This window comes from Mustela lutreola, chromosome 16 (assembly GCF_030435805.1).
Source record: "Mustela lutreola isolate mMusLut2 chromosome 16, mMusLut2.pri, whole genome shotgun sequence".
Taxonomy (NCBI): domain Eukaryota; kingdom Metazoa; phylum Chordata; class Mammalia; order Carnivora; family Mustelidae; genus Mustela; species Mustela lutreola.
In genome coordinates this window covers 13,371,915-13,396,460 of record NC_081305.1, presented here as the reverse complement: position 1 = coordinate 13,396,460, position 24,546 = coordinate 13,371,915, and the positions used below count along the sequence as shown (strand labels likewise).

At 51.4% G+C, this 24,546-nt stretch overlaps 1 long non-coding RNA gene and 1 other non-coding gene across 2 annotated transcripts; one reads left to right on the top strand and one right to left on the bottom strand.

Moving 5' to 3' along the window:
* Positions 1 to 4,232: 4,232 nt before the first annotated feature.
* Positions 4,233 to 4,305, bottom strand: TRNAM-CAU (transfer RNA methionine (anticodon CAU)). The gene has a single exon. It is a non-coding gene; the product is annotated as a tRNA-Met (tRNA).
* A 6,083-nt stretch (positions 4,306 to 10,388) lies between these two features.
* LOC131818739 (uncharacterized) lies at positions 10,389 to 13,624 on the top strand. Its single transcript, XR_009348925.1, has 3 exons — positions 10,389 to 10,474; positions 11,095 to 11,216; positions 13,329 to 13,624. It is a non-coding gene; the product is annotated as an uncharacterized LOC131818739 (long non-coding RNA).
* The last annotated feature ends 10,922 nt before the right edge of the window (positions 13,625 to 24,546 follow it).

Sequence of the window (24,546 nt, the reverse complement as noted above, 5' to 3'; positions counted from 1 at the left end):
GGGTGAACCCTGAAGGCCTTGTGGGAAGTGGAATGTCACAGAAGGACAAATACTGTGTGATTCTACTCCTGTGAGGTCCTCCGATCACTCACAGAGACAGGCAGCAGAAGGGTGGTTGCAGGGGGCTGAGGGAGAGAGAGAAATGGAAGGTGAGTGTTTGATGGGGACAGAGTTTCACTTCTGCAAGGTGACAAGGATTCTGGAGATGGAGTGTGGCCCCAGTGACACAGCAGCTTGGGCGTGCTCAATGCTGCTGACCTGTACACCTCCAGGTGGTGGAGATGGTGTGAGATCTGTACGTGCCTTTTACACAATTAAATCAACAACTAGGGAATTACAAAGATCAAGTTCAGAATAGTGGTGATCTCTGGGGAGGGAGGGAGAGAAACTGGGTCGTAAAGTGAGAAAAAGGGAGCTTTGACTCCATCTGCAGTGTTTTTTTTCTTCAAAAATGAAGTTAGTCAAAATGAAAACTGAGCCCCTGGATGAGACCATCAGGAAAGGGGACCGACAGGCCACAGAAGGGGAGAGGATATTTGCAAATCCTATTTCTGGTCAGGAACTTCTATCCAAAATACACCAGGAATTCTTATAACTCAACAATAAAAAGACAAGTAAGCCAATTGTACACAGGGCAAAGGATTTGAATAGGCTTTTCTCCAAAGAAGACACACAGATGGCCAGTAAGCATGGGGAAGGCTGCTCACCATCACTGGGAACATGCCAACAAATCCACCCTCTAGGAAGGCTAGAATAAGACAGACAACAGCAGGTGTTGGTAAGGATATGGAGAACATGGAACCGTAAATGGTGCAGCTGCTTTGAAAAACAGTTCGGTAGCTCAAAGCGCTCACCCTAGTTACCACGTGACCCAACAATCCCACTCTCACGCATGTGTCCGAGAGAACAGGAAGAAGAAAACCATGTAAGGGCGGAGGCAATAACTAGAGTGATAAAAGAGTTCTAAATTTTTTTTCCGGGAAAGTAAAAGTCTGGAGTGCTTGGCTGGCTCAGTCAGTAGAGCACACCACTATTGATCTCTTAGTGTTGTGAGTTTGAGCCCCATGTTGGGCAAAAAGATTTTTTTTTTTTTCTTTTTAAGATTTTATTCGATAGAGAGACAGTGAAAGAGGAAGCTGGGGCAGTGGAAGAGGAAGAAGCAGGCTTCCTGTTCAGCAGGGAGCGGGGCTCCATCCCAGGACCCTGGGATTATGACCTGAGCCTAAGGCAGACGCTTAACAATTGAGCCACCCAGGTGCCCAAGATGACCTTAAAAAAGAAAAAAAAGGTAAAAGTCCCAGTTAATAGTAGTCTTCATAAGTCAAGTAGTGGCATTGGGACTTCTAGGTTAATTACTAAAAGAATATTAAACAAGGGTACAGTTTCACAATAGAGGGAAAATGTTGGCATAATAGAACATAAGAATAACATTAATATTAGTATTTATAATCAGTATGATCTTAATATGTATAATTTGATATTAATCTATGGATATAATAATAAAGCATTCCAAAAGAAGAGAGGATATATGTTAACTAACTAGAATTTAAAAAAAATTTTTTTTAAGATTTTATTTATTAGAGCATGCGTGCGGGAGCACATGTGTGTCTACATGTGGGTGGGCAGTGGGGAGGGCAGAGGGAGAGGCAGGCTCTCCTTTGAGCAGGAAGCCCACCCAATTCGGGGCTTGATCCCAGGACCCTGGGATCATGACCTCAGCCAGAGGCAGACACTGAACAGATTGAGCCACCCAGGTACCAGTTAAATAACTAGAATTAAAATAAAACAGGCAGAACAAAAAGGGAAACCTTCTTCAAATGGTAGATTTAAATCCAAACATACCAGTAATTGTATTAAATGCAAACAGAGTAAATATTCCTATTAATTTGTAGCAGTTGTATGACTGTGTTAAAAATATCTCAAATATGTGTTTAAGAAAGATATATATATGTATATTTAAAGAGATGTATATTTAAGAGAGACATATATATTTAAAGATTTTGTCAGAGCAGAAGCAGGGGGAGCAGCAGGGTCCCCACTGAGCAGGGACCCCAATGCCGGACTGGATCCCAGGACCCTGGGATCATGACCTGATCTAAAGGGAGATGCTTAACTGACTGAGCCACCCAGGTGCCCTTAAAAGAAACATTAAAACAAGGATAAAGTATGAAACTCAGAAAAAGATGCTTCTATACACTAAATCAAAGCAAGCTGATATTACTATTAGACCACACGTTTAAAATGAAAAGCTACTGGCAGTAAAAGAAACACTTTGTAAGTGTTCAATTCAGGTTCATTTCAGCAGGAAGACAGGAGAATTCTATGCTCCATGCATTAATATGGACTCAAAATATATACAAATTGACAAAACAGACAAATCTATCAATAAGCAATATTTCAAACAGACCAAAAAAAAACACAGATTTAAAAAAAAAGAATATAGGAGATGAACATGAGTAGAAAATGTAGTTCATTGCCTATGACCAATACAAAATACATACTTTTGCCCACATACACAAAAAGCATTTACAAAATGCGATCATACACTGAGCTATAAATTTCAGTGGATTTAATTCTTTTTTAAAAATTTTATTTTATTTATTTGAGAGAGAGACAGTGAGAGAGAGTATGAACAAGAAGGTCAGAGAGAGAAGCAGACTCCCCATGGAGCTGGGAGCCCGATGTGGGACCTCATCCCGGGACTCCAGGATCATGACCTGAGCTGAAAGCAGTCGTCCAACCAACTGAGCCACCCAGGCGCCCCTCAGTGGATTTAATTCTTATAGAGTATATTCTATGACTAGGGTGCCTGGCTGGCTCAGTTGGTAGAGTTATGGGATTCTTGATCTCAGGGCCTTGAGTTCAAGCCCCTCACTGGTGTAGAGCTTAGTTTAAAAATTAAAAATGGGGGGTGCCTGGGTGGCTCAGTGGGTTAAAGCCTCTGCCTTTGGCTCAGGTCATGATCTCAGGGTCCTGGGATCAAGCCCCACATCTGGCTCTCTGCTTGGCAGGGGGCCTGCTTTCCTTCCTCTGTCTACTTGTGGTCTCTGTCTCTGTCAAATAAATAAAGTCTTTTAAAAAAAATTAAAAATAAGTAAAAAATACACATATATAAAAACTATATAATACATATATTTTATTGATGTGAAGAACAAAGGCAAAATAAATGAGATAAATTTTCTTCTAACTTGCAGCCCATTGACAAATACTTGAGGCAGGCCTAGTATGACATTCCTCCCGAAATTCCCGACGGTTTTACTGTTAATGCTTTGCTAAAGGGAAAAACCACCTTGGCTAGACGATCCCTACCTAGGCCTCCAGGATCCTCTAAATCTTTAACAGACGAAAATCCTTTTGGAAACTTCCTTTGTCTTGACCTCCCCCAGCTCCAAAGCGGATCGTCACTTGCCCCTCAACAATCCCAGCTCTGCTCCTGCCCAAGGTCCTGCCCTGGGTCTGTAACAAAGCCACCCTTTTTGCACCAAAAACCTCTCAAGGATTCTTTCTTGACTCTTTGCTCGGGAACCCCACTTCAAACCACATCGCTACGACCACAGTTCGACCAATTAAGATAGAAATGAATAATAAAAACTAGAAATGTCCCTATTTTGGAAAATAAGAAATACCCTTCTAAATAATTAATAAAAAACTAAATCACAAAGTAATTGGAAGCTATTGTAAACCGAATAATCAAAACTTGCAGGGGTCAGCTGGAGCTGTGGGTAGAGCCGTGGCCTCGCCAGGGCCGCCAGGGTCGCGCCCCACCTTGCTGTCCTGGGCCACGTGGGGGGCGCCCCCGCCCTGAGCGCCCAGGTCCTCCCTCACCACACCTGGGCGGGCTCTTGAAAGCAGGGTCTGGGATGGAGCGAGGACACAGTCTCCGGAGACAGCCGGAACCGAACATAGAGACCTGGTTCTGCTCCGAGTCAAGTTGGGGCAAAGCGAGGGGTCCAGGAGACGCGGTTTCACAAGTGCTGCAAAAGCAGGCCCACCACTCGGCCTCGCTCTGTCCCTCTCCCCGCTGTCGCGACAGCACGGCGAGTTTTCTCACTTACGGCTTTTTATTCTTGGGAGGGGGCCGTGGCCCTTGGCTTGCGTTCCCGCTGAGTGAGGTCCCGGGCAGCTGGGGTCTCCGCTCCTCCGTCCGCGGCGTCTCGGTGTCCGGGGGGCTTCAATGCACCGTCGCGGCAAGTTTTTCTGCACCCGGTGCATTGGAGCGCGGCAAACCCTCGTGCCCTCTCTGAGGCTCGAACTCAGGACCTTCAGATTATGAGACTGACGCGCTGCCCACTGCGCTAAGAGGGCCACGGCGACGCATTTCTTTTTATCGCTAAAGGGACGTGTCTACGGCCCCTACCGCCGCCTGAGCCACCTTCACAGGTCCGTCTCTCCCTGCAGACCCGGGGGTCCCTGCCCCGCGGCGGACCCCACGCGGCTGGCTTGTACCGACACGCGGGGGAGGAGGGTCGCTCCTGGGAGAGGAGCGGTTTCCGCGGAGAGAACGCGCGCCGAGCCGCGGCGCTCCAGGCAGGTGCCCAGGCTGCGAGGGTGACCCCGCCGGCGCGCTCGGGCACTCGGAGGGCGCGCGCCTGGCTCGGGTGCGGACAGGTGAGAGGGGGCCTTCGAGTCCAGGTGTCAGTCCAGAGGGCGGGGGCGGGAGGGAGCACCTAGGGCTTGGCGGGGCTGATCTTCTGGGACAGAGGCTGCGGGTGGGCGGCAGGGGGCGCCCCCGAGTAGGGGGGGTAGGGCCCCGGTTGCAGGCGTGGGGGGCGGAGCGGATGACGGGAGAGCCGGGCATGAAGACTCCAGGCTTGGTCCTGGGTTCGGGGTGGGAGAGAGGTAGGGCAAGGGAGAAAAGATTTCAGAGGACTCTTGGGATGTGAATTCGGGAGGGAAGCACAGGGAAGAAGCTATGGTAACTTTGCACTTGCCGGTATTTTTGTATTTTCTTTTCAATGATTTGCTCCCTTGTTACATATAAGGGTATCTCATCTGGAAGGTCAGAAGGCTGGCACCATGGCCCCAGCAGGGTTTTAAGTTTCATTGTAACAAGATGGGTGAGTGGCAGAACATACAACCATCCCTAGAAAGGCTTTCCTTCCTTATTCCTTTTTTTTTTTTTTTCTTTCCCCTCTTCCTTATTCCTGAAGGGAAATTTCTGCTGCAGATGCCCAGACAGATGGCTCCCAAGGAATCATTCATTGCCTGTCCCTGTACCCAGCGATTATTACAGGTAAGATGACTACGTTGGACTTGTCAGCTTATTTGCTCCCCAGCTCTTGTGGGATTCATGCTTTCACCCGAGTAGCAATATATTTTCATATCTGGTAGGACTGACCCCTTCCCCCTCCTTGCGCCTTGAAGGGTTTTGGTGCTCCATTGCAAACAGGTTTCAAGTCACTCTTGTAACACGGTTCACACGGATTCCCTCTTATTTCCCTGATTTCCCATCCTGTGCTTCCAGATTGTTCTCAGTTGTTCCCTCTGTGTCAGTTCTGTTTCCTTTCTTGACTGGGTGATCCAGGGATAGGAGCTGACCCACCTCTAAGTACGCCACATTCAGAAGGATGGGTGACAGGGCTCTGGGCCCCACCCCAAGCCACTCTCTGCTGCCATCTCCTGCCCAGACTCAAGAGCCGGTGCACTGAGCAACGAGTACTGCATGGACAGTCCACGGCTTGGGTTTGGTTTTCTCGCAGCTGCTACCCAACCTTGACTTTGTGGCTTCCCCTCCTTTTCATCCTGGGGTGGCACAAACTCTGCCCCAAGAATAGGAGGCTGAATCTGACAGGGGAAGGGCTTTTCGGGGGGCGGGGGGGGTATCAGAGCCGTGAAGCCAGAGTTCCCTCTACCTCTCCCACCTTGAGAAGTTGCAGAGGGGAGGACACACTTTGTTCTAGGAGTCTCTCTAAACATGCTTTGCAAGGTGTCCCCATGCCCAGGCTTGAGCTGTTTCTCACTGTCCTTTAGGGGAAATAGCCATTAGGGCCGTGCAGTGGTAAGACAGACCCTTGGCCTCCCAGCCAGGTGAGACGTACTGTCCATCCAGGGCCTTCCTGCCTTCCTCCCGTCTGCCTGCTCCTCCTAATCTGTTTCCTGGGCTCCTCCTGAACAGCAGCCTGAGACCAGCAGAGATGCTTTTCTCTCTCCATCACTTCTTCGAAACCTTTGCTATTCCCCTAAGATGATTGCTCTTTCTTTGGGGCAGAGGTGGGTATGGAATCTTCTGGATCCTCGGCAGCAGGTATATAAGAACTAGTTTTAGCTTATTGATAGGCCTGAGAGGGGAGGGCCTGAGAGGAGAGGCAGGTGCAGTGGGAGGGGTGGGGGGTGGGGGCTTATTGTGAAGAGTCAGTATTGGGAGACACCCCCCCCAGGACTTGGGTGGGCAAGAGTGAGGAGCTGAGGGGAAAAGCAGGCCCCAGGGAATGTGAGGGGAGTCTCGGCCTTCTTTCTTTCCCTGGGGCTTTCTTACTGGCTTCTTCATTACTAAAATCATTCCCTCTTCACACTTAGCTCAGCTATGATGCCTCCCACGAGCCCCTCCCTTGATTCGCTGGTGCGTATTTGGTCCTCCCTTCTGTTCCCCTCCAGCCCTCTGGGTGCTGCACATTGTGTTTGAGATGCCCAGCACCTTATCACCTCCGAGGAGACAGACAGGTTTATCTTCTCACATTCGGTCTCCTCGGCGTCCATCCCAGGACCTCGCCCATGAATGAAGAGCCATTCTCTCTAGCTGTCCTGCAGTCCGTGATTTCGGGGATGCAGGGAGGAAAAACTACTTTGTGTATGTTGGGTCCCTGATAGGACTTCGTTGACAGGGTCCTGGGGATTCGGCAGGAGGGCACTAGCAAATCAACTAGAACCTTCTGCCCTGGCAGGGAGGGTCAGGGTCTTGAAATCCACCAGCATGCAAAGTGAAGCCTTTCAGGGTCCCAGGAAGGGATGACTGCAGTTTTCCAGTCCTTCCGCCAGGGGGCAGCCTTGCATTGCCTCTAACATCCAAATGGTTTGCATTGAATGCCAGGAGCCTTGCCTATGAGACCTGGCCTCTGGTCTCTGTTTTGGCTTTGACCAGCTGCAGGATCCACAGAAAGTCTCTTCACTTTCTGGATTTGTTTCTCCTCTATGAAGGAACAGGGCCAATCCCTTCCATCTTATTCTAGGTTACCAGCATCCCATAAATTCCCTGAGCGTGGCCATGCCTCCGGGGTGGGGGACCTAAGTCCTTTGCCGTCTACTTCTCATAATGCCCTTACAAGACCAGGTCTTGGAGACAGCCGTGCACGGCTGCTGGAGTGAGGGGCCTCTGTTCGTCTCCAGGTCGGCCGTGATGGGTGACCTTGACCTCTCTATTCCCATAAAGTGGTGACTACACCTGCACCGGCCTCGCCAGGCTGCAGCCTCCAACCTAGCATGGACAGGCAGCCGTGGTGACTGTTATCACTGATTGTTCGAGCACTGTGAGTCGGAGGACCTTTCTGGCTTTGCTGAGCTCCGCTGCTCACTGCCTGGTGTGGAGGGTCCAGCATTCTCAAGGGCTTCTGCTAGGGAACAGGAGCAGCCCCCCCCCCCCCAGAGCTGCACCACCCGAGTCCCCTTGGTTCTAGTCCCCTGGTTTCCAAACCTGGCTGCCCATCAAAATAACAGGAATGCTTGTTATTCACCCACAAGAAAAGTACTTATTTAAAGCGTTAAATTCATCATCAATTTCTGAGTTACTTGTAGAGCTGAGAGGAGCTAAACTGAGAAGGTCATTGGGTAGGAGGGACGTGTTCAGGCAGTGGTCTTTGTAGTGGTCAGTTTTTGAAAAACCCCAAACCTCAGATTGTTGTCTGCGTGCCCTTTCTTGGACAAAAGGAAATTCTTAACTTGGGGAAGGTGCATATTGCGTCTTCTCAGTAGGTCTCAGGGAACTAACTGTGTGTGGAATCCTTAGGGGGGGTGGGGCTCAGGGGCTCCTCCTGGGTGGGGATGTGCTGGAGCTCCCTGGTGGATGGGGCGTCTTTGTTTTGGGATGTTCATGGGAATCACAGAGATGACAGGTGGCCTGTGACATCCACTCTTTCAAGGAGAAGGATTTCTTTCTTTCTTTCTTTCTTTCTTTTAAGATTTTTATTTATTTATTTGACAGACAGAGATCATAAGTAGGCAGAGAGGCAGGCAGAGAGAGAGGAGGAAGCAGGCTCCCTGCTGAGCAGAAAGCCCCATGCGGGGCTTGATCCCAGGACCCTGAGCCAAAGGTAGAGGCTTTAACCCACTGAGCCACCCAGGCGCCCCAAGGAGAAGGATTTCTTATATCTATTGGTGGGACCCCAGCTGGGCGAGCCAGGAGGAGGCCTGCCATTCACTTGACACCCCATGTGACTCCTAGGAACTGTTTTTGGGGCTTCTGGTCCATGTGGAAGGCAGGAAGAATAAGACGCCACAGATTGGCTTCTTGTTGATGTCGCCAGATGTCACCTGTGCTGATGGTGGGCCAGAGGAACTCTCTGGCCATTGGGGGTACCTTCTAGGAAGTTTCTGGTGACTTCTTACTTCTTGGAGTTGTTTTGAGGGATGGGGTTTGTTGATAGTAAGATTCGTATGAAAAATAAACTTGCTAGAATATCCAGGGAAACATTGCAATGTTGAAAAGGGGGAGGGTCCATTAGTGCTTGTTCACCAGACATTAAAGCAAAAAGTAAATCCTCTGTAATTAGAACAGCGTGGCCGTGGCACATGAGTAGACCAGTGGAATAGAACAGAAAGTGCAGAAATAAACCTACGTACAAAAGGAAATTGAGTGTGGGATAAAGGTGGCATCTCGAATCTCAGAGGCAATGATCGCCTTTTTAATAAATGGTGCTGGGAAATGGGGCAGGTATTTCAAAAGAGAATTAAATTCATAGGTCACATCACATGGAAGAGTGCACTCAGATGGTTCATGAATGTAGAAGTAAAAAAAAAAATGAAACCATATAAGTACTAGTGTGAAAAGAAAAAGCACAGGTACATTCTACTTAAGCTCCATGTAAGGAAAGGATTTCAAACACCATAAAGTCCAAAGACAACTAAAAAATAGGGAGAAAATATTTGCAACACCCAAAACTAAGGGCTTTTCGACAAAGATGGAGAGCTTACACTCCCTAATACATAGAGAACTCTGGAGAACTGAGGGGCAGAGGATGAAATCTCCAAAGGAAAAATAGAAAAAGATTTGAACAGGCAGTTTGCACACATGCCCGAAGACCATGGTCCGCAAACATGGGACATGGTGAGTAAGCACATTCACTCGCCCGAGATCTGTCGGTTCCAACAGCTGAGTGCCGGGTGCTGCCCTGGCTTGGCTCCTGGAAAGTGGAAAGGACATTACTGAGCAACTGACGAAATGTGAGCGCTGTCTGGGAATTGGTTAGCATCTCCACGTTCATTCTCTGCTTTTGCTCCTGGCGTTCGCCGTTACCTAAGTGTTAACATCTGGAGAAGCTGGGTGAAGCGTGTGTGGGAGCTTGATTATTCAGTCGGAAAATTACTTAGAGAAAAGTTTTAAAAATTAAAAAAACAAACGGATAAAAGTGAGTGCCCTCTGGTCTCCCTCTAGAGATTCTTGTTAGTGGCTCTTAGAAAGGGGGCTATGGGGGTTCTATTTTTAAGAAGCTCTTCTGGTATTCGGGTGCAAAGCCCCCTGGACCAGGTGGGCTGTAACATCTGTTTTATTCATTGGCGCAAGAAATGTTTGAGAGTCTCCAACCTCAATAAATAATCAATAAAACCTGCAGGCATAATGGCTGCCCGAGTTGGAGCACAGACCTGGGCCGTGGGTGTGCCAGGCAATACATCTGATATTTTTTTAAAAATGTTAATTTTTTAAAAAAGATTTTTTTTATCTATTTGACAGAGAGCACAAGTAGGCAGAGAGGCAGGCAGAGAGAGAGGAGGAAGCAGGCTCCCTGCTGAGCAGAGAGCCCGATGCTTCGATGCGAGGCTCATCCCAGGACCCTGGGATCATGACCTGAGCCGAAGGCAGAGGCTTTAACCCACAGAGTCACTCACCCAGGTGCCCCAATTTTTTTTTTTAATCAAAGGCTCCCTATGGATCAGATACTTTCTGCATTAACTGAATCCCCGAATTCATTTACTCAAAATATATCGATGGCTTTGTGTGCCAGGCTGACCCCGTTTTGTGGGGATGAAAAATGGAAGAAGAGTCAGTTCCCGTCCCCAAGGAATTTATGATTCACTGGCTGAGACGTACTGGACCCTGGGAAATAACGCTAACAGACGCCAGAGTGTGGTCAAGTCTCAGGGGGGCTTGGATTTGAGCTGGGCTGCAGATGGCGGTTGGTCAGTTGGAATGTGGGGAAAGGGAACAGCCTGAGAGGCAGTTGTGGGGGTTGGTTCCAAGGAGAGAGGACCGTTGGGAGAATGAGAAGGCTGCTGGAGAGGGATAGCTCAAGGGGACAGCTTCAGGTCTGAGATGACTCGAAGAAAGGTAGTGCTATCAACCAAAATAGTGGAGCCGGGAGGGCTCGCTGGTTTGAGATAGGCGAGTCTCCCTTACCTTGCTTGGGTCTGTGAGGGGCCCCTGAGGACCCTACATTGGGGGCAGGAGACCAGCATGGCCACGCTGAACTAGCCTTCTGGAGAGAGTGGACCCAGTGCTCTTTGGGCGGGGGAGGGGGTGGCAGAGGCTGGAGGGAAGAGTCAGGCACTTGGAACTGGTTGGGTTTCAGGGCAAGACAGACGTCCCTGTGCATATATTTCCCTGGCCTTTGAAAATATGGGTCTGTTGAAAGGAAAAGAGGGAGACTCAAAACAGACTGGCCCCCCGCACCTGCCAGGGAAGGGGTTATGGAGAGAGAAGGCGTGTCTCGAGGGTCCTGGGTGGGGCCATGTGCACCGAGGCTTAGGAGAGGGGTGTTTGATCCAGTAACCCCCCTTCTGACCCCTATTGTGTGCATGGGGGAGCTCTGTCCTTCGTGAGTTTTCTCGCCTTAAAATCCAGAAGGAACACAACACGTCTGGAAAGCACTGTGGTAGGATTAAATGGCTCACATATGTAAAGTGACTTCAGGTTGTGTGCAGGACTTATAAATGCTACCATTTAATTAGGGGTCAGGAGGAGACTGAAGGAGCAAGTCCAGGGGCTGCAGAGGCTTCCCAAGCCCTGGGAAGAGTGAGTCCTAAGAAGTGGAATGGAGTCGTCCTGATTTCAAGCAGCGGTTACATGCCAGGTAGGGAAGGCATATAGCATAGACAGTCCTCACTCTAACCTCAGGAGCGATTTTTTGGTTACCATCTCCAGTCTATGCTGAAACAGGCTGAAGATACAAGAGTGTGACTTACATATTCTGTTCTGATCTGGACTCTTGAGTGTTAAGTGGCCCTTGGGTTAAAGGTTGGCCGCCTCTGGAGATGGTCATTTGCAGGATGTGTTTAAGTGCTGAGGCTCTGCTAAGTGCAGGTGACCTTAAGCTGTCCCCACCCGCCCTAGCTGGAGTGCAGGTTGATCATAGCTCCTGCAGAGAGACTGGCCATCCTTTGTCCTGGGAGTCTCTAGAAGTACACTTACTATGTCTCTTTCCTGCATCCAACCTTCTAGCTGCCATCTGGGAAATCGCTCCTTGAGATGTCCCACATCCGGCGGACTCTTCCTGAACCTTCCTGCTCCAAGTCTTTTCTCCTGACTCTCCTGACTCTGCCTGTCCGTCCCACCCGTGCAGAACCCGCCACCGTTGCCCATAGGGACCACACCCCTTCCTCCCCACTTCCTCTGGCCTTAAAAGGGGCCAGAGTGAACTTGATCCTTCCTCTGAACTTGTAGAGAAACTTCCCTCAGCATGACTCCTTTATACCTTTCTTGCTTCCCCGGGAGGATTTTTCTGTTTCTTCGGCTGGTTTAGACTTTGCTGAGTTCCCTGGGTAAGAAACATCTCCCAGGGATTGAATTCTCAAGTGTCCGGATTGTGGACAGGTTTGTGCAGGATTCAGGAAACCCAAGTGTTCATCAGCAGGGCTGAGGTAAGAGGCCTGGGAGAGTCCCGTGGATCCCGGCAGACGTGGACCTGGCCAGAGCGGCCAGCCAGGAGAGGTGGGTAGATTCTTGAGGTGGACAGCCACTGTGAGCCATGGTGAGTTAGGAGGGAGAGCAGGAGGAAGGAAGAGGAAGCAGTTGGGACAAGGGATGACTGAGGAGGGGCGTTGGCTGTGTCTGTTCCCGCCCCCAGAAATGCCTTTCCATGTTCTTCTGCCTCCCTCCGTTTTCCTCTAGAGCCCCCGTATCTGCCGCTAGAGCACCCCATCCCCCAATCCATTTGCTTGGTACTGGGTCCCCCATCCCTCTGCACTCACTCCAGCAAATCCTTGCTTCCCTGTTTCCTTGGTTGTCTGCTCACTCTGGAAACTCCACGGGGGCTGGAACAGTGGCTCACCATCTCTGGTTCTTAACGTACCAGAGCCCAGTGGCTGGGCTGCCGAAAGCCACCAGTATGTGATCCTGACCAGACACATTCAGGGATGCAGCAAGGGAGAGAAAGGAAATGATGGTGGGCATGAGCTTCCTGTTAACAGGGATGCTGGCGGTTCCTCCGGGGTTGTCTAGAGCGAAAGGAGAAACTCCCCCGGGAGGGGGTATGCACTGAACCCCACCCTCAGCTTCCCTGGGCAGGGACCCACAGAAATCTGTGAGGCCTACCTGAGGTTTGGGTTCCTTAGCAGTTAGGCAGCAGGGGGCGCTCTGGCCCCACCTAGAGCCCTACCTCGGCCGCGCTAGTCCTCTCCCTCCTGCTGGGAAGTGCTGACCCCAGTGGCAGGATGCCCACAGGTGACACTGTAGCACCTGGGAACCTAGGGCGGTTGGCTGGCTCCTCTTTGTGGGGCCAAGTGTGGGGAAAAAGACCCTCCTCTTCATACCCTCCAGCCCGGTCTAGGATGCAGACCATCCCCCAGATCATCCCGGGCTGTGGTGCTGCTCTGTGGAGCCTTCATGCTCTGTGGCTTTAGACATTGCCCTTAGGGGACCGGAGTCCAGAAAATCCACGTCCTCCTGCTGTGGGGACTGGCCCTACACCGGGTATTTCCCATCCCCTTCCCAGACCCCACCCAGACACGACTACGGGGAAGAGCAAGCCAGGCAAGGAAAGAGCTGGGGCCTCGTAGGGAGGAGCCCCAGGCGGGGCGGATGGAGGCCGAGTTGCACGCGGCAGATGGGGAAGGGCTGTCGCCCGGGGGTGGCGGCTGTTTTCTGAAACAAAAATTTTCCCATTGGAATACGACTATTTGCAAACTATTAGAAAAATGTGCCTGGGAAGACAGTTGGCTGGAACGCAGTCTCCTGCTTGTCACAGGCCTTCCGGGGACACGAAGGTGCCACGCTGGGTGGCTTTCCACAGGAAGCCGGTGGCGAGACTGGAGAGTCCCAGAGGAGGAGTCCCATGCCCAGGTGTCGGAGCGCGGGCATCGATCTCGGCTGGAGGAGGAGAGTCCCCTCGGTCCCCGCACCGCAGGCAGCCCGCCCCACGTCCCCAGCCATCCCTTGCCATGGAACAAAAGCAGACACAGACTCCAGGACCAAGGAGAGGCTTAATGGAGGAAAAATGAGGACTCCTGGGGGCTCCGGTGATTCGTCGTTTCCAGAGGCTGACTGGCTGCGGGGGGGCGGGGGGGGGGTGGCGGCTGTGAGGAGCTCAGAGAGGGAGGAAGCCTGGCTGGGCGGCTTTGGTGCCCACAGATGCACAGGCCATGTGCCTGGGAGCTGACTTCGCTGGCTCCGTCAGTCGAACGCCGGGGTGGCAGGTGGTGTCCACAGGTGAGCGTGGTCGGAGATGACCAGGCGCTGACCCAGACTGCTGCTCGCTGCCTGGCCTGAGCCCAGGGTGGCCCCTGCCCTGCCCTGCCACTCAGGGGAGGTGGCACAGGGCCCTTTGCCTGCAGATGGGGCCTCCAGGGGAGGGCACTGCCTCCACATTGGTGGGTGTCCGCGCCCAGGCCAGCGCCTGTGGAGCTGCGGCCCTGCGCAGGGTGCTGTCACCACGCTGGCCCTCGAGTGGAGGGCGGCCCAGGAGCGTGAACCCCATGGAAAGCCAGCCTGGAGCTGGAGTGCCGGGGCCTCGTCTGCGGCTCTGCCACTTGCTGGCTGTGCCACCTTGGAAAAGTTTTCTTAAGGCTCTCTGTGCCCCAGTGTCATCCTCTGTCTCATGGTGATCATAACAGTCGTGACCCGGTTACTGGGCTGTGAGGTCTAAATGAGGTAATACGGGCCACAGGTTCTTTTGAGCAGGATTTCTTTTACTTAGAAGGATTTAAAAAAAAAAAAAAATGGAATACTCCCTAAGAAGGGTTCCTGATCTCAGTATCTTTGGGTTCCTGATATTGCGGGGGCAGGGCGATGTGGAAGGGCATCAGGGGTTGAATGGCTTCAAGGACTCCTCCAGACCCGCAAAGCCTTGTGTCTGTGCGTAAGTCACTTGCTCCTCCCTCCCCAGCACAGGTTCTATCTACTAAGATGCTCAGGGGGCGGGCCCTGACTGGAGATTGGATGCCTGGGGTGGGGGTGGGGGGTGGCTCAAGTGTCTTTATTTGAGACTAGCTTGTTTCTCAGCCTTGGTGCTATTGACATTTGGGGCCGGATGACTCTCTGCTGTGGGGTGCCGTCCTGTGCATTGTAGGATGATTAGCAGCATCTGTCGCTCTTTGCCAGGAGATGCCAGTTGTGACAATCAAAAATGTCTGCAGATGTTGCTAAATGTCCTCAAGGAGGGGAGAGGGGGACAGACTGCCTCTGCCGGAAAGCTCCTGCTTTGTCCAGTTTTCTAGGCAGCGAGCCCTCCCTAAGTAGACATTATTCACTGTCCTGAAATTTATAACAAAGTCACTTTTCTGAGCCTCCATTTGTCTGCGTCGCCCTGTGCACAGTCCCCATGGGGTCCAGTGAAAATCCTGGCAAAGGGTTTTTCAAAATTGGTGGACCGTGGGCTTTGCAAACCCCAGTCCCGTCTGATAGAAATTACTGGTTCCTTACTTAACCTGGCTGGGCAGCTGGATCAATTGGAACTTGGTTTTTATTACATTTCTTTTTCGCTCAAACCTAAAGGGTTTTTAGAGCGTTAAATGCAACATAAATCACTTAGTCCTTTACTATTAAAACCCGAGCTATGATGAAAATGGAACAGTTAATTCTGTGGAGAACAAGATCTTGAGGTAATCTTCTGTTGTGGTGAATACATTTTTTTTTTTTTTAAACCACAGACCTCAAATGGGTAGTTCCACATTCAGGGGAAAGGCCAGAGAAGGGAAGACCCAGCAAGAAACAGATGTGGAAAAGGAATCGGAAGCATGGGAGGTTCCCACTGTTTAGGGTTCCTGGCACAGGTACCCTCGTGTTTTTTCCCTAAATGCTGTGGAGCTTGCTTTGGGGCAGGTCCTTTCAGCCGTGGGTTTGCCAGCACCAAGGCCCCCTGTCTCGGGACCAGGGTGCCCAGGAGCGGGCATCAGAAGCAAGCTTTGGAAATGTTGGGGTTGCAGCCGGGAGCGCCTCTGGGTGACGGATTGTCTTAAACGAAGCGGCTAGTGTTTGCCCTGTGGGATTTGGGGGGGTCTTGTCAGTAACACGCGGGTTCAGAAGCAGCGTGGTGTCCAGCTCGCCGAGGTGTGTGTCGGTCGCACTGAGTGAGGTCATTTGAGTCCCCTTTGTATTCGGTGGCCTGGGCTGTCATCTGCACAGTTGGTCCTGTGGGCACGGTGATTAAGATTCCAACCAGCGCCTGGGGACACCATGGCTGTACCAGGATAGATGGAACCTACACGGAGACATCTAGGGTCCAGTAAAGTGTGTGCACCCTGGCAAGGGTGGCTGCTTGGAATGCATCGAGATGGCTTGGGGCAGAGCAAACGCGGCTCCTATCCCGGGGTTTCTTAAGAATGCACTTGGATGCTGTTCCGTGTGGACCAAGTGGATGCTGTGGGTCATCCCAGCCTGAACTGTAGGAGACTCGTGATTGACAGATGGGCGTGGCAGCCCCAGGGCAGGGATATCTGTGATGAAGTTAGTTGCAAATGGTCCCCTCAGAGAGGAAGTTTCTTCAAGCCAGATAAGCTAACACCAAGGGTTGTGGTGCAAATCGCCCTAACCTCGTAAAGCTGTTGTGTAGACGATCTTGCTGTGTAGACGGTTGAGCTGATGGTAGAGTGGATCCGGTCTCCTCTGGTGGGGCAACAATCTCATTAAGAAGAGCCAGGGAGGACGGGTGGGGCAGATGATGACGGGGTTGGCCCTGGAATGGCCATCTTTGTGGGCACCGAGTTGGGTCCTCTTTGACACTGTGACCCAGTGGTTCTCCTGCACTTGCCTGCCGAAGTAAAGGGTTTCAGCAAAGCACAGAGACGAGGCCAGGGGCCCGAGACCTCAGACAGGCCTAGGACCAGCTGTGGGGGCTTCCTCTGCAGGCCTGGATCCTGGTGGAGGCTAAGCTCCTCCAGTGAACCATGAGGAGAATCTTATGGTTTGGCTCATTGCTGGCGCTGGGAAGGAAGCAGTTTGAGCGATGGTCTTTGTAGTGCTTAGACAGTTTTTTGAACCCCCAAACCTCAGATTGTTGTCTGCATGCACCCTCTTGGGCAAAAGCATGTTCTTACTTGGGGAAGGTGCAGATTGTGTTTTCTCAGTAGGTCTAAGGAGAACCACAGGTTCTGAGCCTCTGTTTGTCTGCCTCCTCCTGTGCACGGTCCACATGGGGTCCAGTGAAAATCCTGGCTGAGGGTTTTTCAAAATTGGTGGACTGTGGGCTTTCTAAGCAGGGGGAAGGACAGGAAGTCCTTCTGGGTGGGGTGGTGATCTCTGTTCCCAGTGGGCTGGGCATCTCTATCTTGGAAGTCGTGGAGACGATGGAAACAGCAGGTAGCCTGTGACATCCAGCTCTTCAGAGGGGAGGATTTCTTGCCTCTTGGTGGGACCCCAGCTGGGCCAGCGAGGAGGCCTGCCGTGCCCTCAAGGCCTCAGATGACCCCTAGGAATCGGTGTTGGGGCTCCCAGTCCAGGTTGGACTCCTTCAGCAAGAAGACCCTATGGGTTGGTTTATTTTCCATGCCAAGAGGCAGACCCCACCTGTTATGGTAGCTGGGCCAGAGGAGCTCTCTGGTCATTGAGGGCGCCTTCCAGGAAGTTTCTGGTGACTGCTTACTTCTTGGAGCTGTTTTGAGGGACACTGTTTATTGAAGCTCTCTTTCTATCTTGGTGTGTTTGTCCTGAAGCGTATCTCAGATTGGAAGCATCCCATCCCTGTGGCAAGAGCTCTTGTAACGTCCTGTGCCGTGGATGGGATTTCGTGGCTTTCCTGTTTAAAGTGCATCTGTAAATTTTACAGGACCTTTCTTGAGGATGGTGTTTTGCTTTTGTTTTTGTTTTTTTAGTTTTTTCTCCAGGGCCTGGATTTCCTGCTGCCTCATTTTCCCTTCCTCAAGCAGCTTCTGCTCTTTTCCCTTCCTGCTGGGCTGTCTGTGCGTGGACATGACGGGTTGCCCGTGGACTTCATTAGGGCCTGCGGGGTGCTGCCTTCCTGCCCCGTGCGAGCAGTCACCCAGGGCAGGGAGCGCCTGCCTCCTTAGCTGCTTCCTGCCCTCTCGCAGTTCTGGCCGCTGGCCCCGTGGTCCCGCGGGGGGCTGGACGGCCGCATCTTCCTCAAACCACTCTCTTTCTTCCCGACTCTGTGTTGCAGGGCCATGACCCACTGCCAGCGGCCTCCTGAAGGCTTGTGTGATGTTCTTCTCGATTTTGGGGTAGTGTCTGAACCTTACATATTCTTCCTTGTTCTTCCTGCTCCACCCTGGTGGCCCCTCCCTATCCTGGTGGAAGAGAAGGGGGCTGCCCGTTCCAAGTCAGGGTGGACAGTATTTCTGTCTTGGGATGATCATGATCAGACATGATCATCAGACTTGGTCTTTTCTCATCCTGGGCTTAAACTGCTTTCTGACTCATTGTGCGCGGCACGCAGGCTGGTTGGGGAGGGGGTTGGCGGTGTGAGCCACGGTCAACGCCCCCGAGGATGTGGACTCCTGTCCAGCCTCCTCGGTGGAGGGATGCGGTACACGCGGTACACGTGTCAACTCTCCGGAGCTTTTGTAGCCTCCTCCCCTTTGGGGGCCCATTTCTTTTGCCTGTGGCTCTTCCGCTTCTTCCCGGTTAGTCCAGCGGTGGCTTCAGCTGTGTGGTCTTTGATGAAATATCCTGCCTTCTGAGGAGTGTCTCCTGACTTCAGTGATTTTTCACGAAACCAGAGGCCAAAGAAACAGTGGCCCCGGAAAGGGAGTCGCAAGCAGCAGCCCGGCTTCTCAGGACTCAGGCCACCTTTGGAGACTCTGCCCTCTAGGCTGTCCCTGCCTTCAGTTTCTCCTTCTCCGGCGCTCACAGTAACCCCTGGGGGTTGCTCCGCCCTGAAGCCGGGGCCCGCCTTTTGTGATTTAGAGCAGGGTTTTGTGGTTGGGGGGGGGGGAAGAACCCTTCTGAACTTCACTTTGGTTTTTAAAATTACCATTCCCAAACCTTGCTTTCCTTTAACCCTTTGCAATCTGTTTGCAGTTTCTGCTCTAACAAATTGTATCGGTCCCTTTTAAAGAGGGGGGAGTCCGTGAGATTCTGGGTCCTGTTGGGAGCAGTCCGTGGTGAGAGCCCGGGACCCGGTGTTGCAGGCAGGTCTGTCCTGTAAGGCCCAGGGCTGGTGGTCAGCAGCTCACTGGTCCCTCTGTGTCCCAGAGGGGCAGGGTGGGGTGGGGATGAGGGGGGGGGGCGCTGGCTTCAGGGACTTGCCCCCTCTGCTTGGTTTGATGCTCTGCTGTCATTGTCTTGAAATTCTTCGTAATTTTTGGAAGAAGGAAGCCATGTGTTTTCTTTTAGCACTGGGCCCTACGAATCACTGACGTGGTTGTGGTTCGTCCTGACCAGAAAGGCAGTTCGCTGAGGGAGCTGTGGAAAGAGGCGGGGCTTGGCGAGCGGGGGTAGAGGGTGGGTGCGGATGGGAAGGGAAGGAGCCATCTTAACATCAGTGGGATGAGGAGGGCGAGCTTAGGCATTTTGTATGGGACTCAAGGCAAGAACATCCGCTTGATCATCAGCCATGGCCATCTCATCAGACTGGGAGCTCCGGGCCCGCGGCGCTTTGGTTCTTGGCTCTGCCACCAGCACCCCCCCCACCCCCCCCACCCCCCCACCCCCGCATGGGTGCAGCACAACTCTTGGTTGTAGTTAACCTCCCAGAGAATGGTTGTCAGCCAGTGACAGGCCTCAGAACCCAGCTGAGTGACAGCGGAATGTGCTGCTTTGGCAGCGGGTGAGTTTCCTCCTGGTCAGGGCACTGGTTAAGCAGAAACCAGCTCCTTATTTGATGTTGTCGTGATGGTTTTCTCGTTGTTTTCACACAACAGGAGCATGCCGCCTCTGGTACATTCCCTTCCGTGGCCCTGAACGTGTGGATTACTCTGTGCCTTTTGAAGAGCGTTGTTCCCCCAGCCTCTGGCCCTCCAGTCAGGATTCTTTGTGTCTCTGCTGGGTTGCTTTTTCCTAACCCCCACGACCTACCCCAGTTGGGCACCATGACATTCTTAACTCATGCACCTTAAAAACGTCCGCTGAACGGGATGGCGGAGGCTTCCTGCGCGGGCCCCACTGGCTGGCCCTCCCGCACTCATCCCTGCAACTGAACCAACCCTCTGGTCACCAGTGAGGTGGTCTGAACATAGTGAAGATGCTCTCCTGGGCCTCTGAACTCTCTCCCTACCCCGACCTGCCTTCCCTGTCCTGGGAGCTAATCCCTCCCAGCTTGTGGGGGTGGATGTTTCCCTGCCCTTTACTGTGCCTGGATTTGCTGGAAAAACGCCTCCAGGTGATATGTCTTTAGGAAGGAGGTAGTGCTGGAGCCTATGAGAGGGTCTGTGTGTGGTGTCTGCTCTATCCTGGGCAGCTACAGCTCAGCGGGGGAGCCCAGAGGTACTTTGTTTTTGGGGGTGAGGGCTTGGGATCCTCCCCTCCCACGTGCAGAGGGTTCCTGTAAGCACACTTCTCAGTTCCTGGCAGGTCATTATCAGTGGTCTATGCCGGCTCCCATTCTTGGTGTCACACTCCCTTGGGGTGAGATTTCCCACAGCCATTCATCCCCCTTGGGGACAACCATTGGGGATGCTCAGTGGGGGTCCTTTTCTTTTTTAATGCTCTAACAAAACATCCTTACTGTCTTGTGTATAAGCACATTTAGTTCACATAGATGGAATTGTTAGGCCATTTCGTACTCTGTTCCCCTCCTCCTGTAGCACTGGGTTTTAGGTGCGGTCTCCCGCTCTGCGTTCTTCAAATGTATTGAGATTACCCCAAGAGCTTTTGTTTAAGTGGGTTAAAACTATCGATACTTGCCCCATTAGAAATCAAAACAGACGTTTACAAATTTTTTTAATTCATTTGCAAATAGAAATGGTGAAAACATTGCAAGTTAAGATAAATAATATTTTAGCATTCTTATGAACATAGTTTTGACCCTGCAGACTCCTTGCCCTGTAGTAAGGTGTCTGTTTGTTCCAGGATCCAGAAGGATACTATGAAGGGTAAGGTTTGGAAAGTGAATTTCATTTGTCTTGCTTTATAAAACCTGTATCTGAAGAGAAGTGGTGAAATGTAGTGTATTGTAGAAAAGTTTGCTAGGTTTGATGGGCTTGCCTCCCTGGTTTACTGATCATTGCCTGCAGTATGGAAGGTTATTCTAGATAGCAGAGACTCTGTGTCTTACCAGAACACTGTTTGGTGCTTTATGTTGAATTTGTCCTGTTGTAGGATAGGTGGTTTTAAAACACAAAAAAACAAAAACTTATCCATTATGAACATGCCATATATATATGTATATAAACAGGCATTTCCTGTTTATTTTGCTTATTTTATTATCCATAAGGATTTTTTTTTTTAAGGAAATGAAGAGGATATTCACTTATTTTTGGTCTGTGGTTTTCAGTATATTATTAGGTTGTGCAGTCATCCCCACTCTCTAATTCTGCCTGATTCCAGACAGAATTAATTCCTAATTAATGAATTCCTTATTGTTAGGGCCCTAATGAATTCCCCAGCTCCCCATTTGAAAATGAAACCCTGCACCCACTAGTGGCCGCTCCCTGTTAAGGTACCCCTTCCCCATCCCCTGGCAACCGTGACTCCATTTCTCTCCTGGCCTCTGGGTATACGTGGCATCACCCAAGATGGGGCCTTTTTTGTCTGGCCTCTTCTACGCGGTGTCACATTTTTTAGGTTCATCCGTGTTGTAGCCGTGTCAGCCCTTCATTGCCTTTTGTGGGCGACTCTCCAGTCATCCCCTCGTATGGATGTACTGTACTTTGTTGGTCCATTGCTTGATGGACATTAGACTTGCTTCCACTCTTTGGCTATTATGAATAATGCTGCTGTGAACACTGTGTGCATGTTTTTATGGGGACGGAGGGCTTCTCATTAGCCCCGTGTCTGTTTACTTTCAACAGTTGGCACTTTTTGACCTGGGTGACCCAATGGGTTATTTCTCAGGCGCCCATGATCGTATGTTAACCAGGTGTCCAAATCTCATCTGACAACTCTGTAGATGTTTGCCTTCTCAAATAATTTAATAAGTAGAGGGGGAAAGAAAACAGAGGAAAGGGAACTTTTTAGGATATCTTCTACACCTGCGGTGGTCTTTGAGGTGCCCCAGAGGAGCCCTGGAAAATCACAAAGATTTGGGTTTGCTCCTTATTAAAAGAGGGCTGCTAGCAATTATTAGGTTGGTTTGAGGTGTTGCTGTCAGAAGATTTGCACTAGAGGAGTTGTCAGATCAGAAGACACGCTCTGCTTTCCTGAAGTTAAGCTTATATAGATGAAATGTGAGTGTAAATATTTTAGAAGAATTGTGAGTATGTGAGTGTGAGTGAGGGGAAGTCCCTGGAGATTTGTCAGTGCCCTCACTGGCCACATGTGTGTGTACCCTCAGGGGAAGCGCCCGTCTAAAGTCTTAGGAAATAGTTCTGCACTGTCCTCAGATAGACACATGTCCTCTTCTCCATTCTGGTGATCCTGGTGAGAGTAATAGACAAACCACAGCTACACAGGCTTTGTCATACAGGCGTTCTGGGGCAACACTGTACAACTTGTTCTGGGACACGTTTCCCTGGGGGCTGTGCTCTAAGCCCCAGGATGCAGTTTGTGTGTCTGAGACAAGGGACAGTCCTACAGCCTCATGAAGAATGACTGTACCAGGTACTTCCAGCCATCCTGCCTTGAAAGAATAGACTCAAGCGTTCAGGCTTCTGAGCAGATGTCGCTAGAGCAGCTCTCTGACTAGCCCTATGGGCCGCATCAGGATTTCCAGAACTCTCTTTGTTCCAGAAGCAAGATGGCATCCTGAAAGCAGACTGCTAATCCAAGCTCCAGTGGGACAAGAATGGATTACATAGGACTGCATGAAATGATGTGGGAATTTTATTGTGCTTTTGTTTAATGTCTTTTGGCTCTATATTTTTCTGGTTCTGTGGGGAAGACTTCTCTTCTTTGGGCTCCCTGTAATTCACACAATTTAGTAGACTCTGCTTTTCGAAACAGAAATAAGGCATTTAAAAACGATACTTGGTTCCCGCTGGTGTGTAATGGTATCTCATCTCGCCAGTGGCTAGCGATGTCAATCTTGTGTTTGTTTTCAAGTAGGCTCCCTGCCCAGGGTGCAGCCCAGCACAGAGCTTGAACTCACAACCCTGAGATTAAGACCTGAGCTGAGATGAAGACTCAGATGCAAAACCAATTGAGCCACTCCAGCGCCCCAGTGATGTCGGTCTTTTTTGTGTTTGTGCGCCACTCGCAGACACTTTCTGGTGTCTTCCTGCCTCTGCCGGGGGTCAGCGTGGGCTGCTCAGCTCCTCAGCTGTGGCAGACAGACCTGCGCCCCTAAGGTGTCTGCCAGGTTTGGAGGACTCCCGTCCCCGTAGGAGGGGACAATGCACCAGGGCGGGCACGTTCTCTGAAAGCTGAGTAGGACGTCCCAGATTTGGAACCAGCTGAGTCCCTGAGAGTCCTGGGGCAGCTGGGAACTCCCAGCTGGGGGTCGAGGAAGCCTCCGGCTCTTGGACCTGGGCCACCTTGTGTGTCTGCAGTGGACTCATAGGCTCTTGCTGCTGTATTTATCACAGTTATCACAGACTTGGGCCTTAAAACAGCCCACGCTATTATTTTACCGCTCTGGAGGCCAGAAGTCCAAAATGAGCTGCTGTCAAAGCCTCGAGGGGCTTCTGCAAGCTCTGAGGAGAATCTGTTTTCCTGCTTCGCTGAGTTTCTGGATGCCTCCAGCTTCCACCTGGGACGGCTGAACCTTTCCCACAGTGCCTCCCTTGACCTCTGCCTCCCTCTTTGCCATCTAAGGACCCTTGGGATTACTTGGGGCACTGGGGTGATCTCCCGAAAGTCAGCGGATGAGCAGCCTTAATTCCTTCCAGGACCTTAATTCCCCTTTGCCTGGTAAGAGGACATATTGACTACGTCCTGACATCTTTGGGGGCCCCTAATGCAGGACAATGTTGGGGTACTGGGTGGGGACGCTGGGAGGAATGGGCTCGAGGTATGTGAGTGGAGCAGGCATGGGCAGGGGGAGCTTGCCGCCCTCTGGAACTCCCGCTCTGGCTGAGGGAGCGCCCGGGACACATACCAGGTCACATGCTCATGGTGCCATGGGGGAAAATGCTGCCTGGAGGAACTAGGGGTGATGGGGTGCAGTGGCTACAGTTTAATCAGGGTGGGCCTCACCGAGGAGGTTCTCCGTCTGAAAATAGGATCCATTGCATAGGATTCCTGCAGCATTAAATATGTCAAAATGCATCCTGTAGACCATGAATGATTGCATTAAAAAATTAGTTATTTCTGTATTCTAGGATCTCAACTCTGTGGATGCCTGGGCCAGGCTGGCCCCCTGCCATGGGGCATCTGAGGAGTGGTGGGGCTCATTACATTGTGAGAAGGAGAGTTTGGCTTTGTGGTGGTCTAGACCTCCTGGTCGGAGGTGTCCCCAGCTTGGAGGACATCACCTGGTCCCACTGTTGGCCACACCCAGCCGGTGTCCCTCCTAGAGAGAAGGTGGGTCCAGTGCATGGGAGCGTGCCCCAGCTCTGCCCCACACTGGCCATGAGATGTGGGGCTCTTCCTTAACCTCTTCAATCTTAAGTTTCCTTTTCTGTGCAGTAGAGGCGATCACAGCACCTCTCTCCAAAGAGTGGGGGATACCTCAGGTCCACCGTTTAGCAGAAGAGGGGGCACTTCGCTTTCAGGGAAGGGATGACTGCTGCCATTATCTCAGAGGAGAAGAGACACATGCAGCAAAGAAGGGACAGGCTGGTGAAGAGACAGGTGGGGAATGATGAGGGTCATTCCAGAGTCATTCCAGAGGGACATTTCAGCCCAGAGTCCTGGGGTCCTACGCCCCTGCTTTTTGTGGTGACTCCCCAGTTGGGTGGTCCCAATGGCTCCCCCTTCTCCACCCCATAGGACAGGCGCTCTCCTGGTCAAGAGCTGCTGCCGGCAGAGAGAAGTTG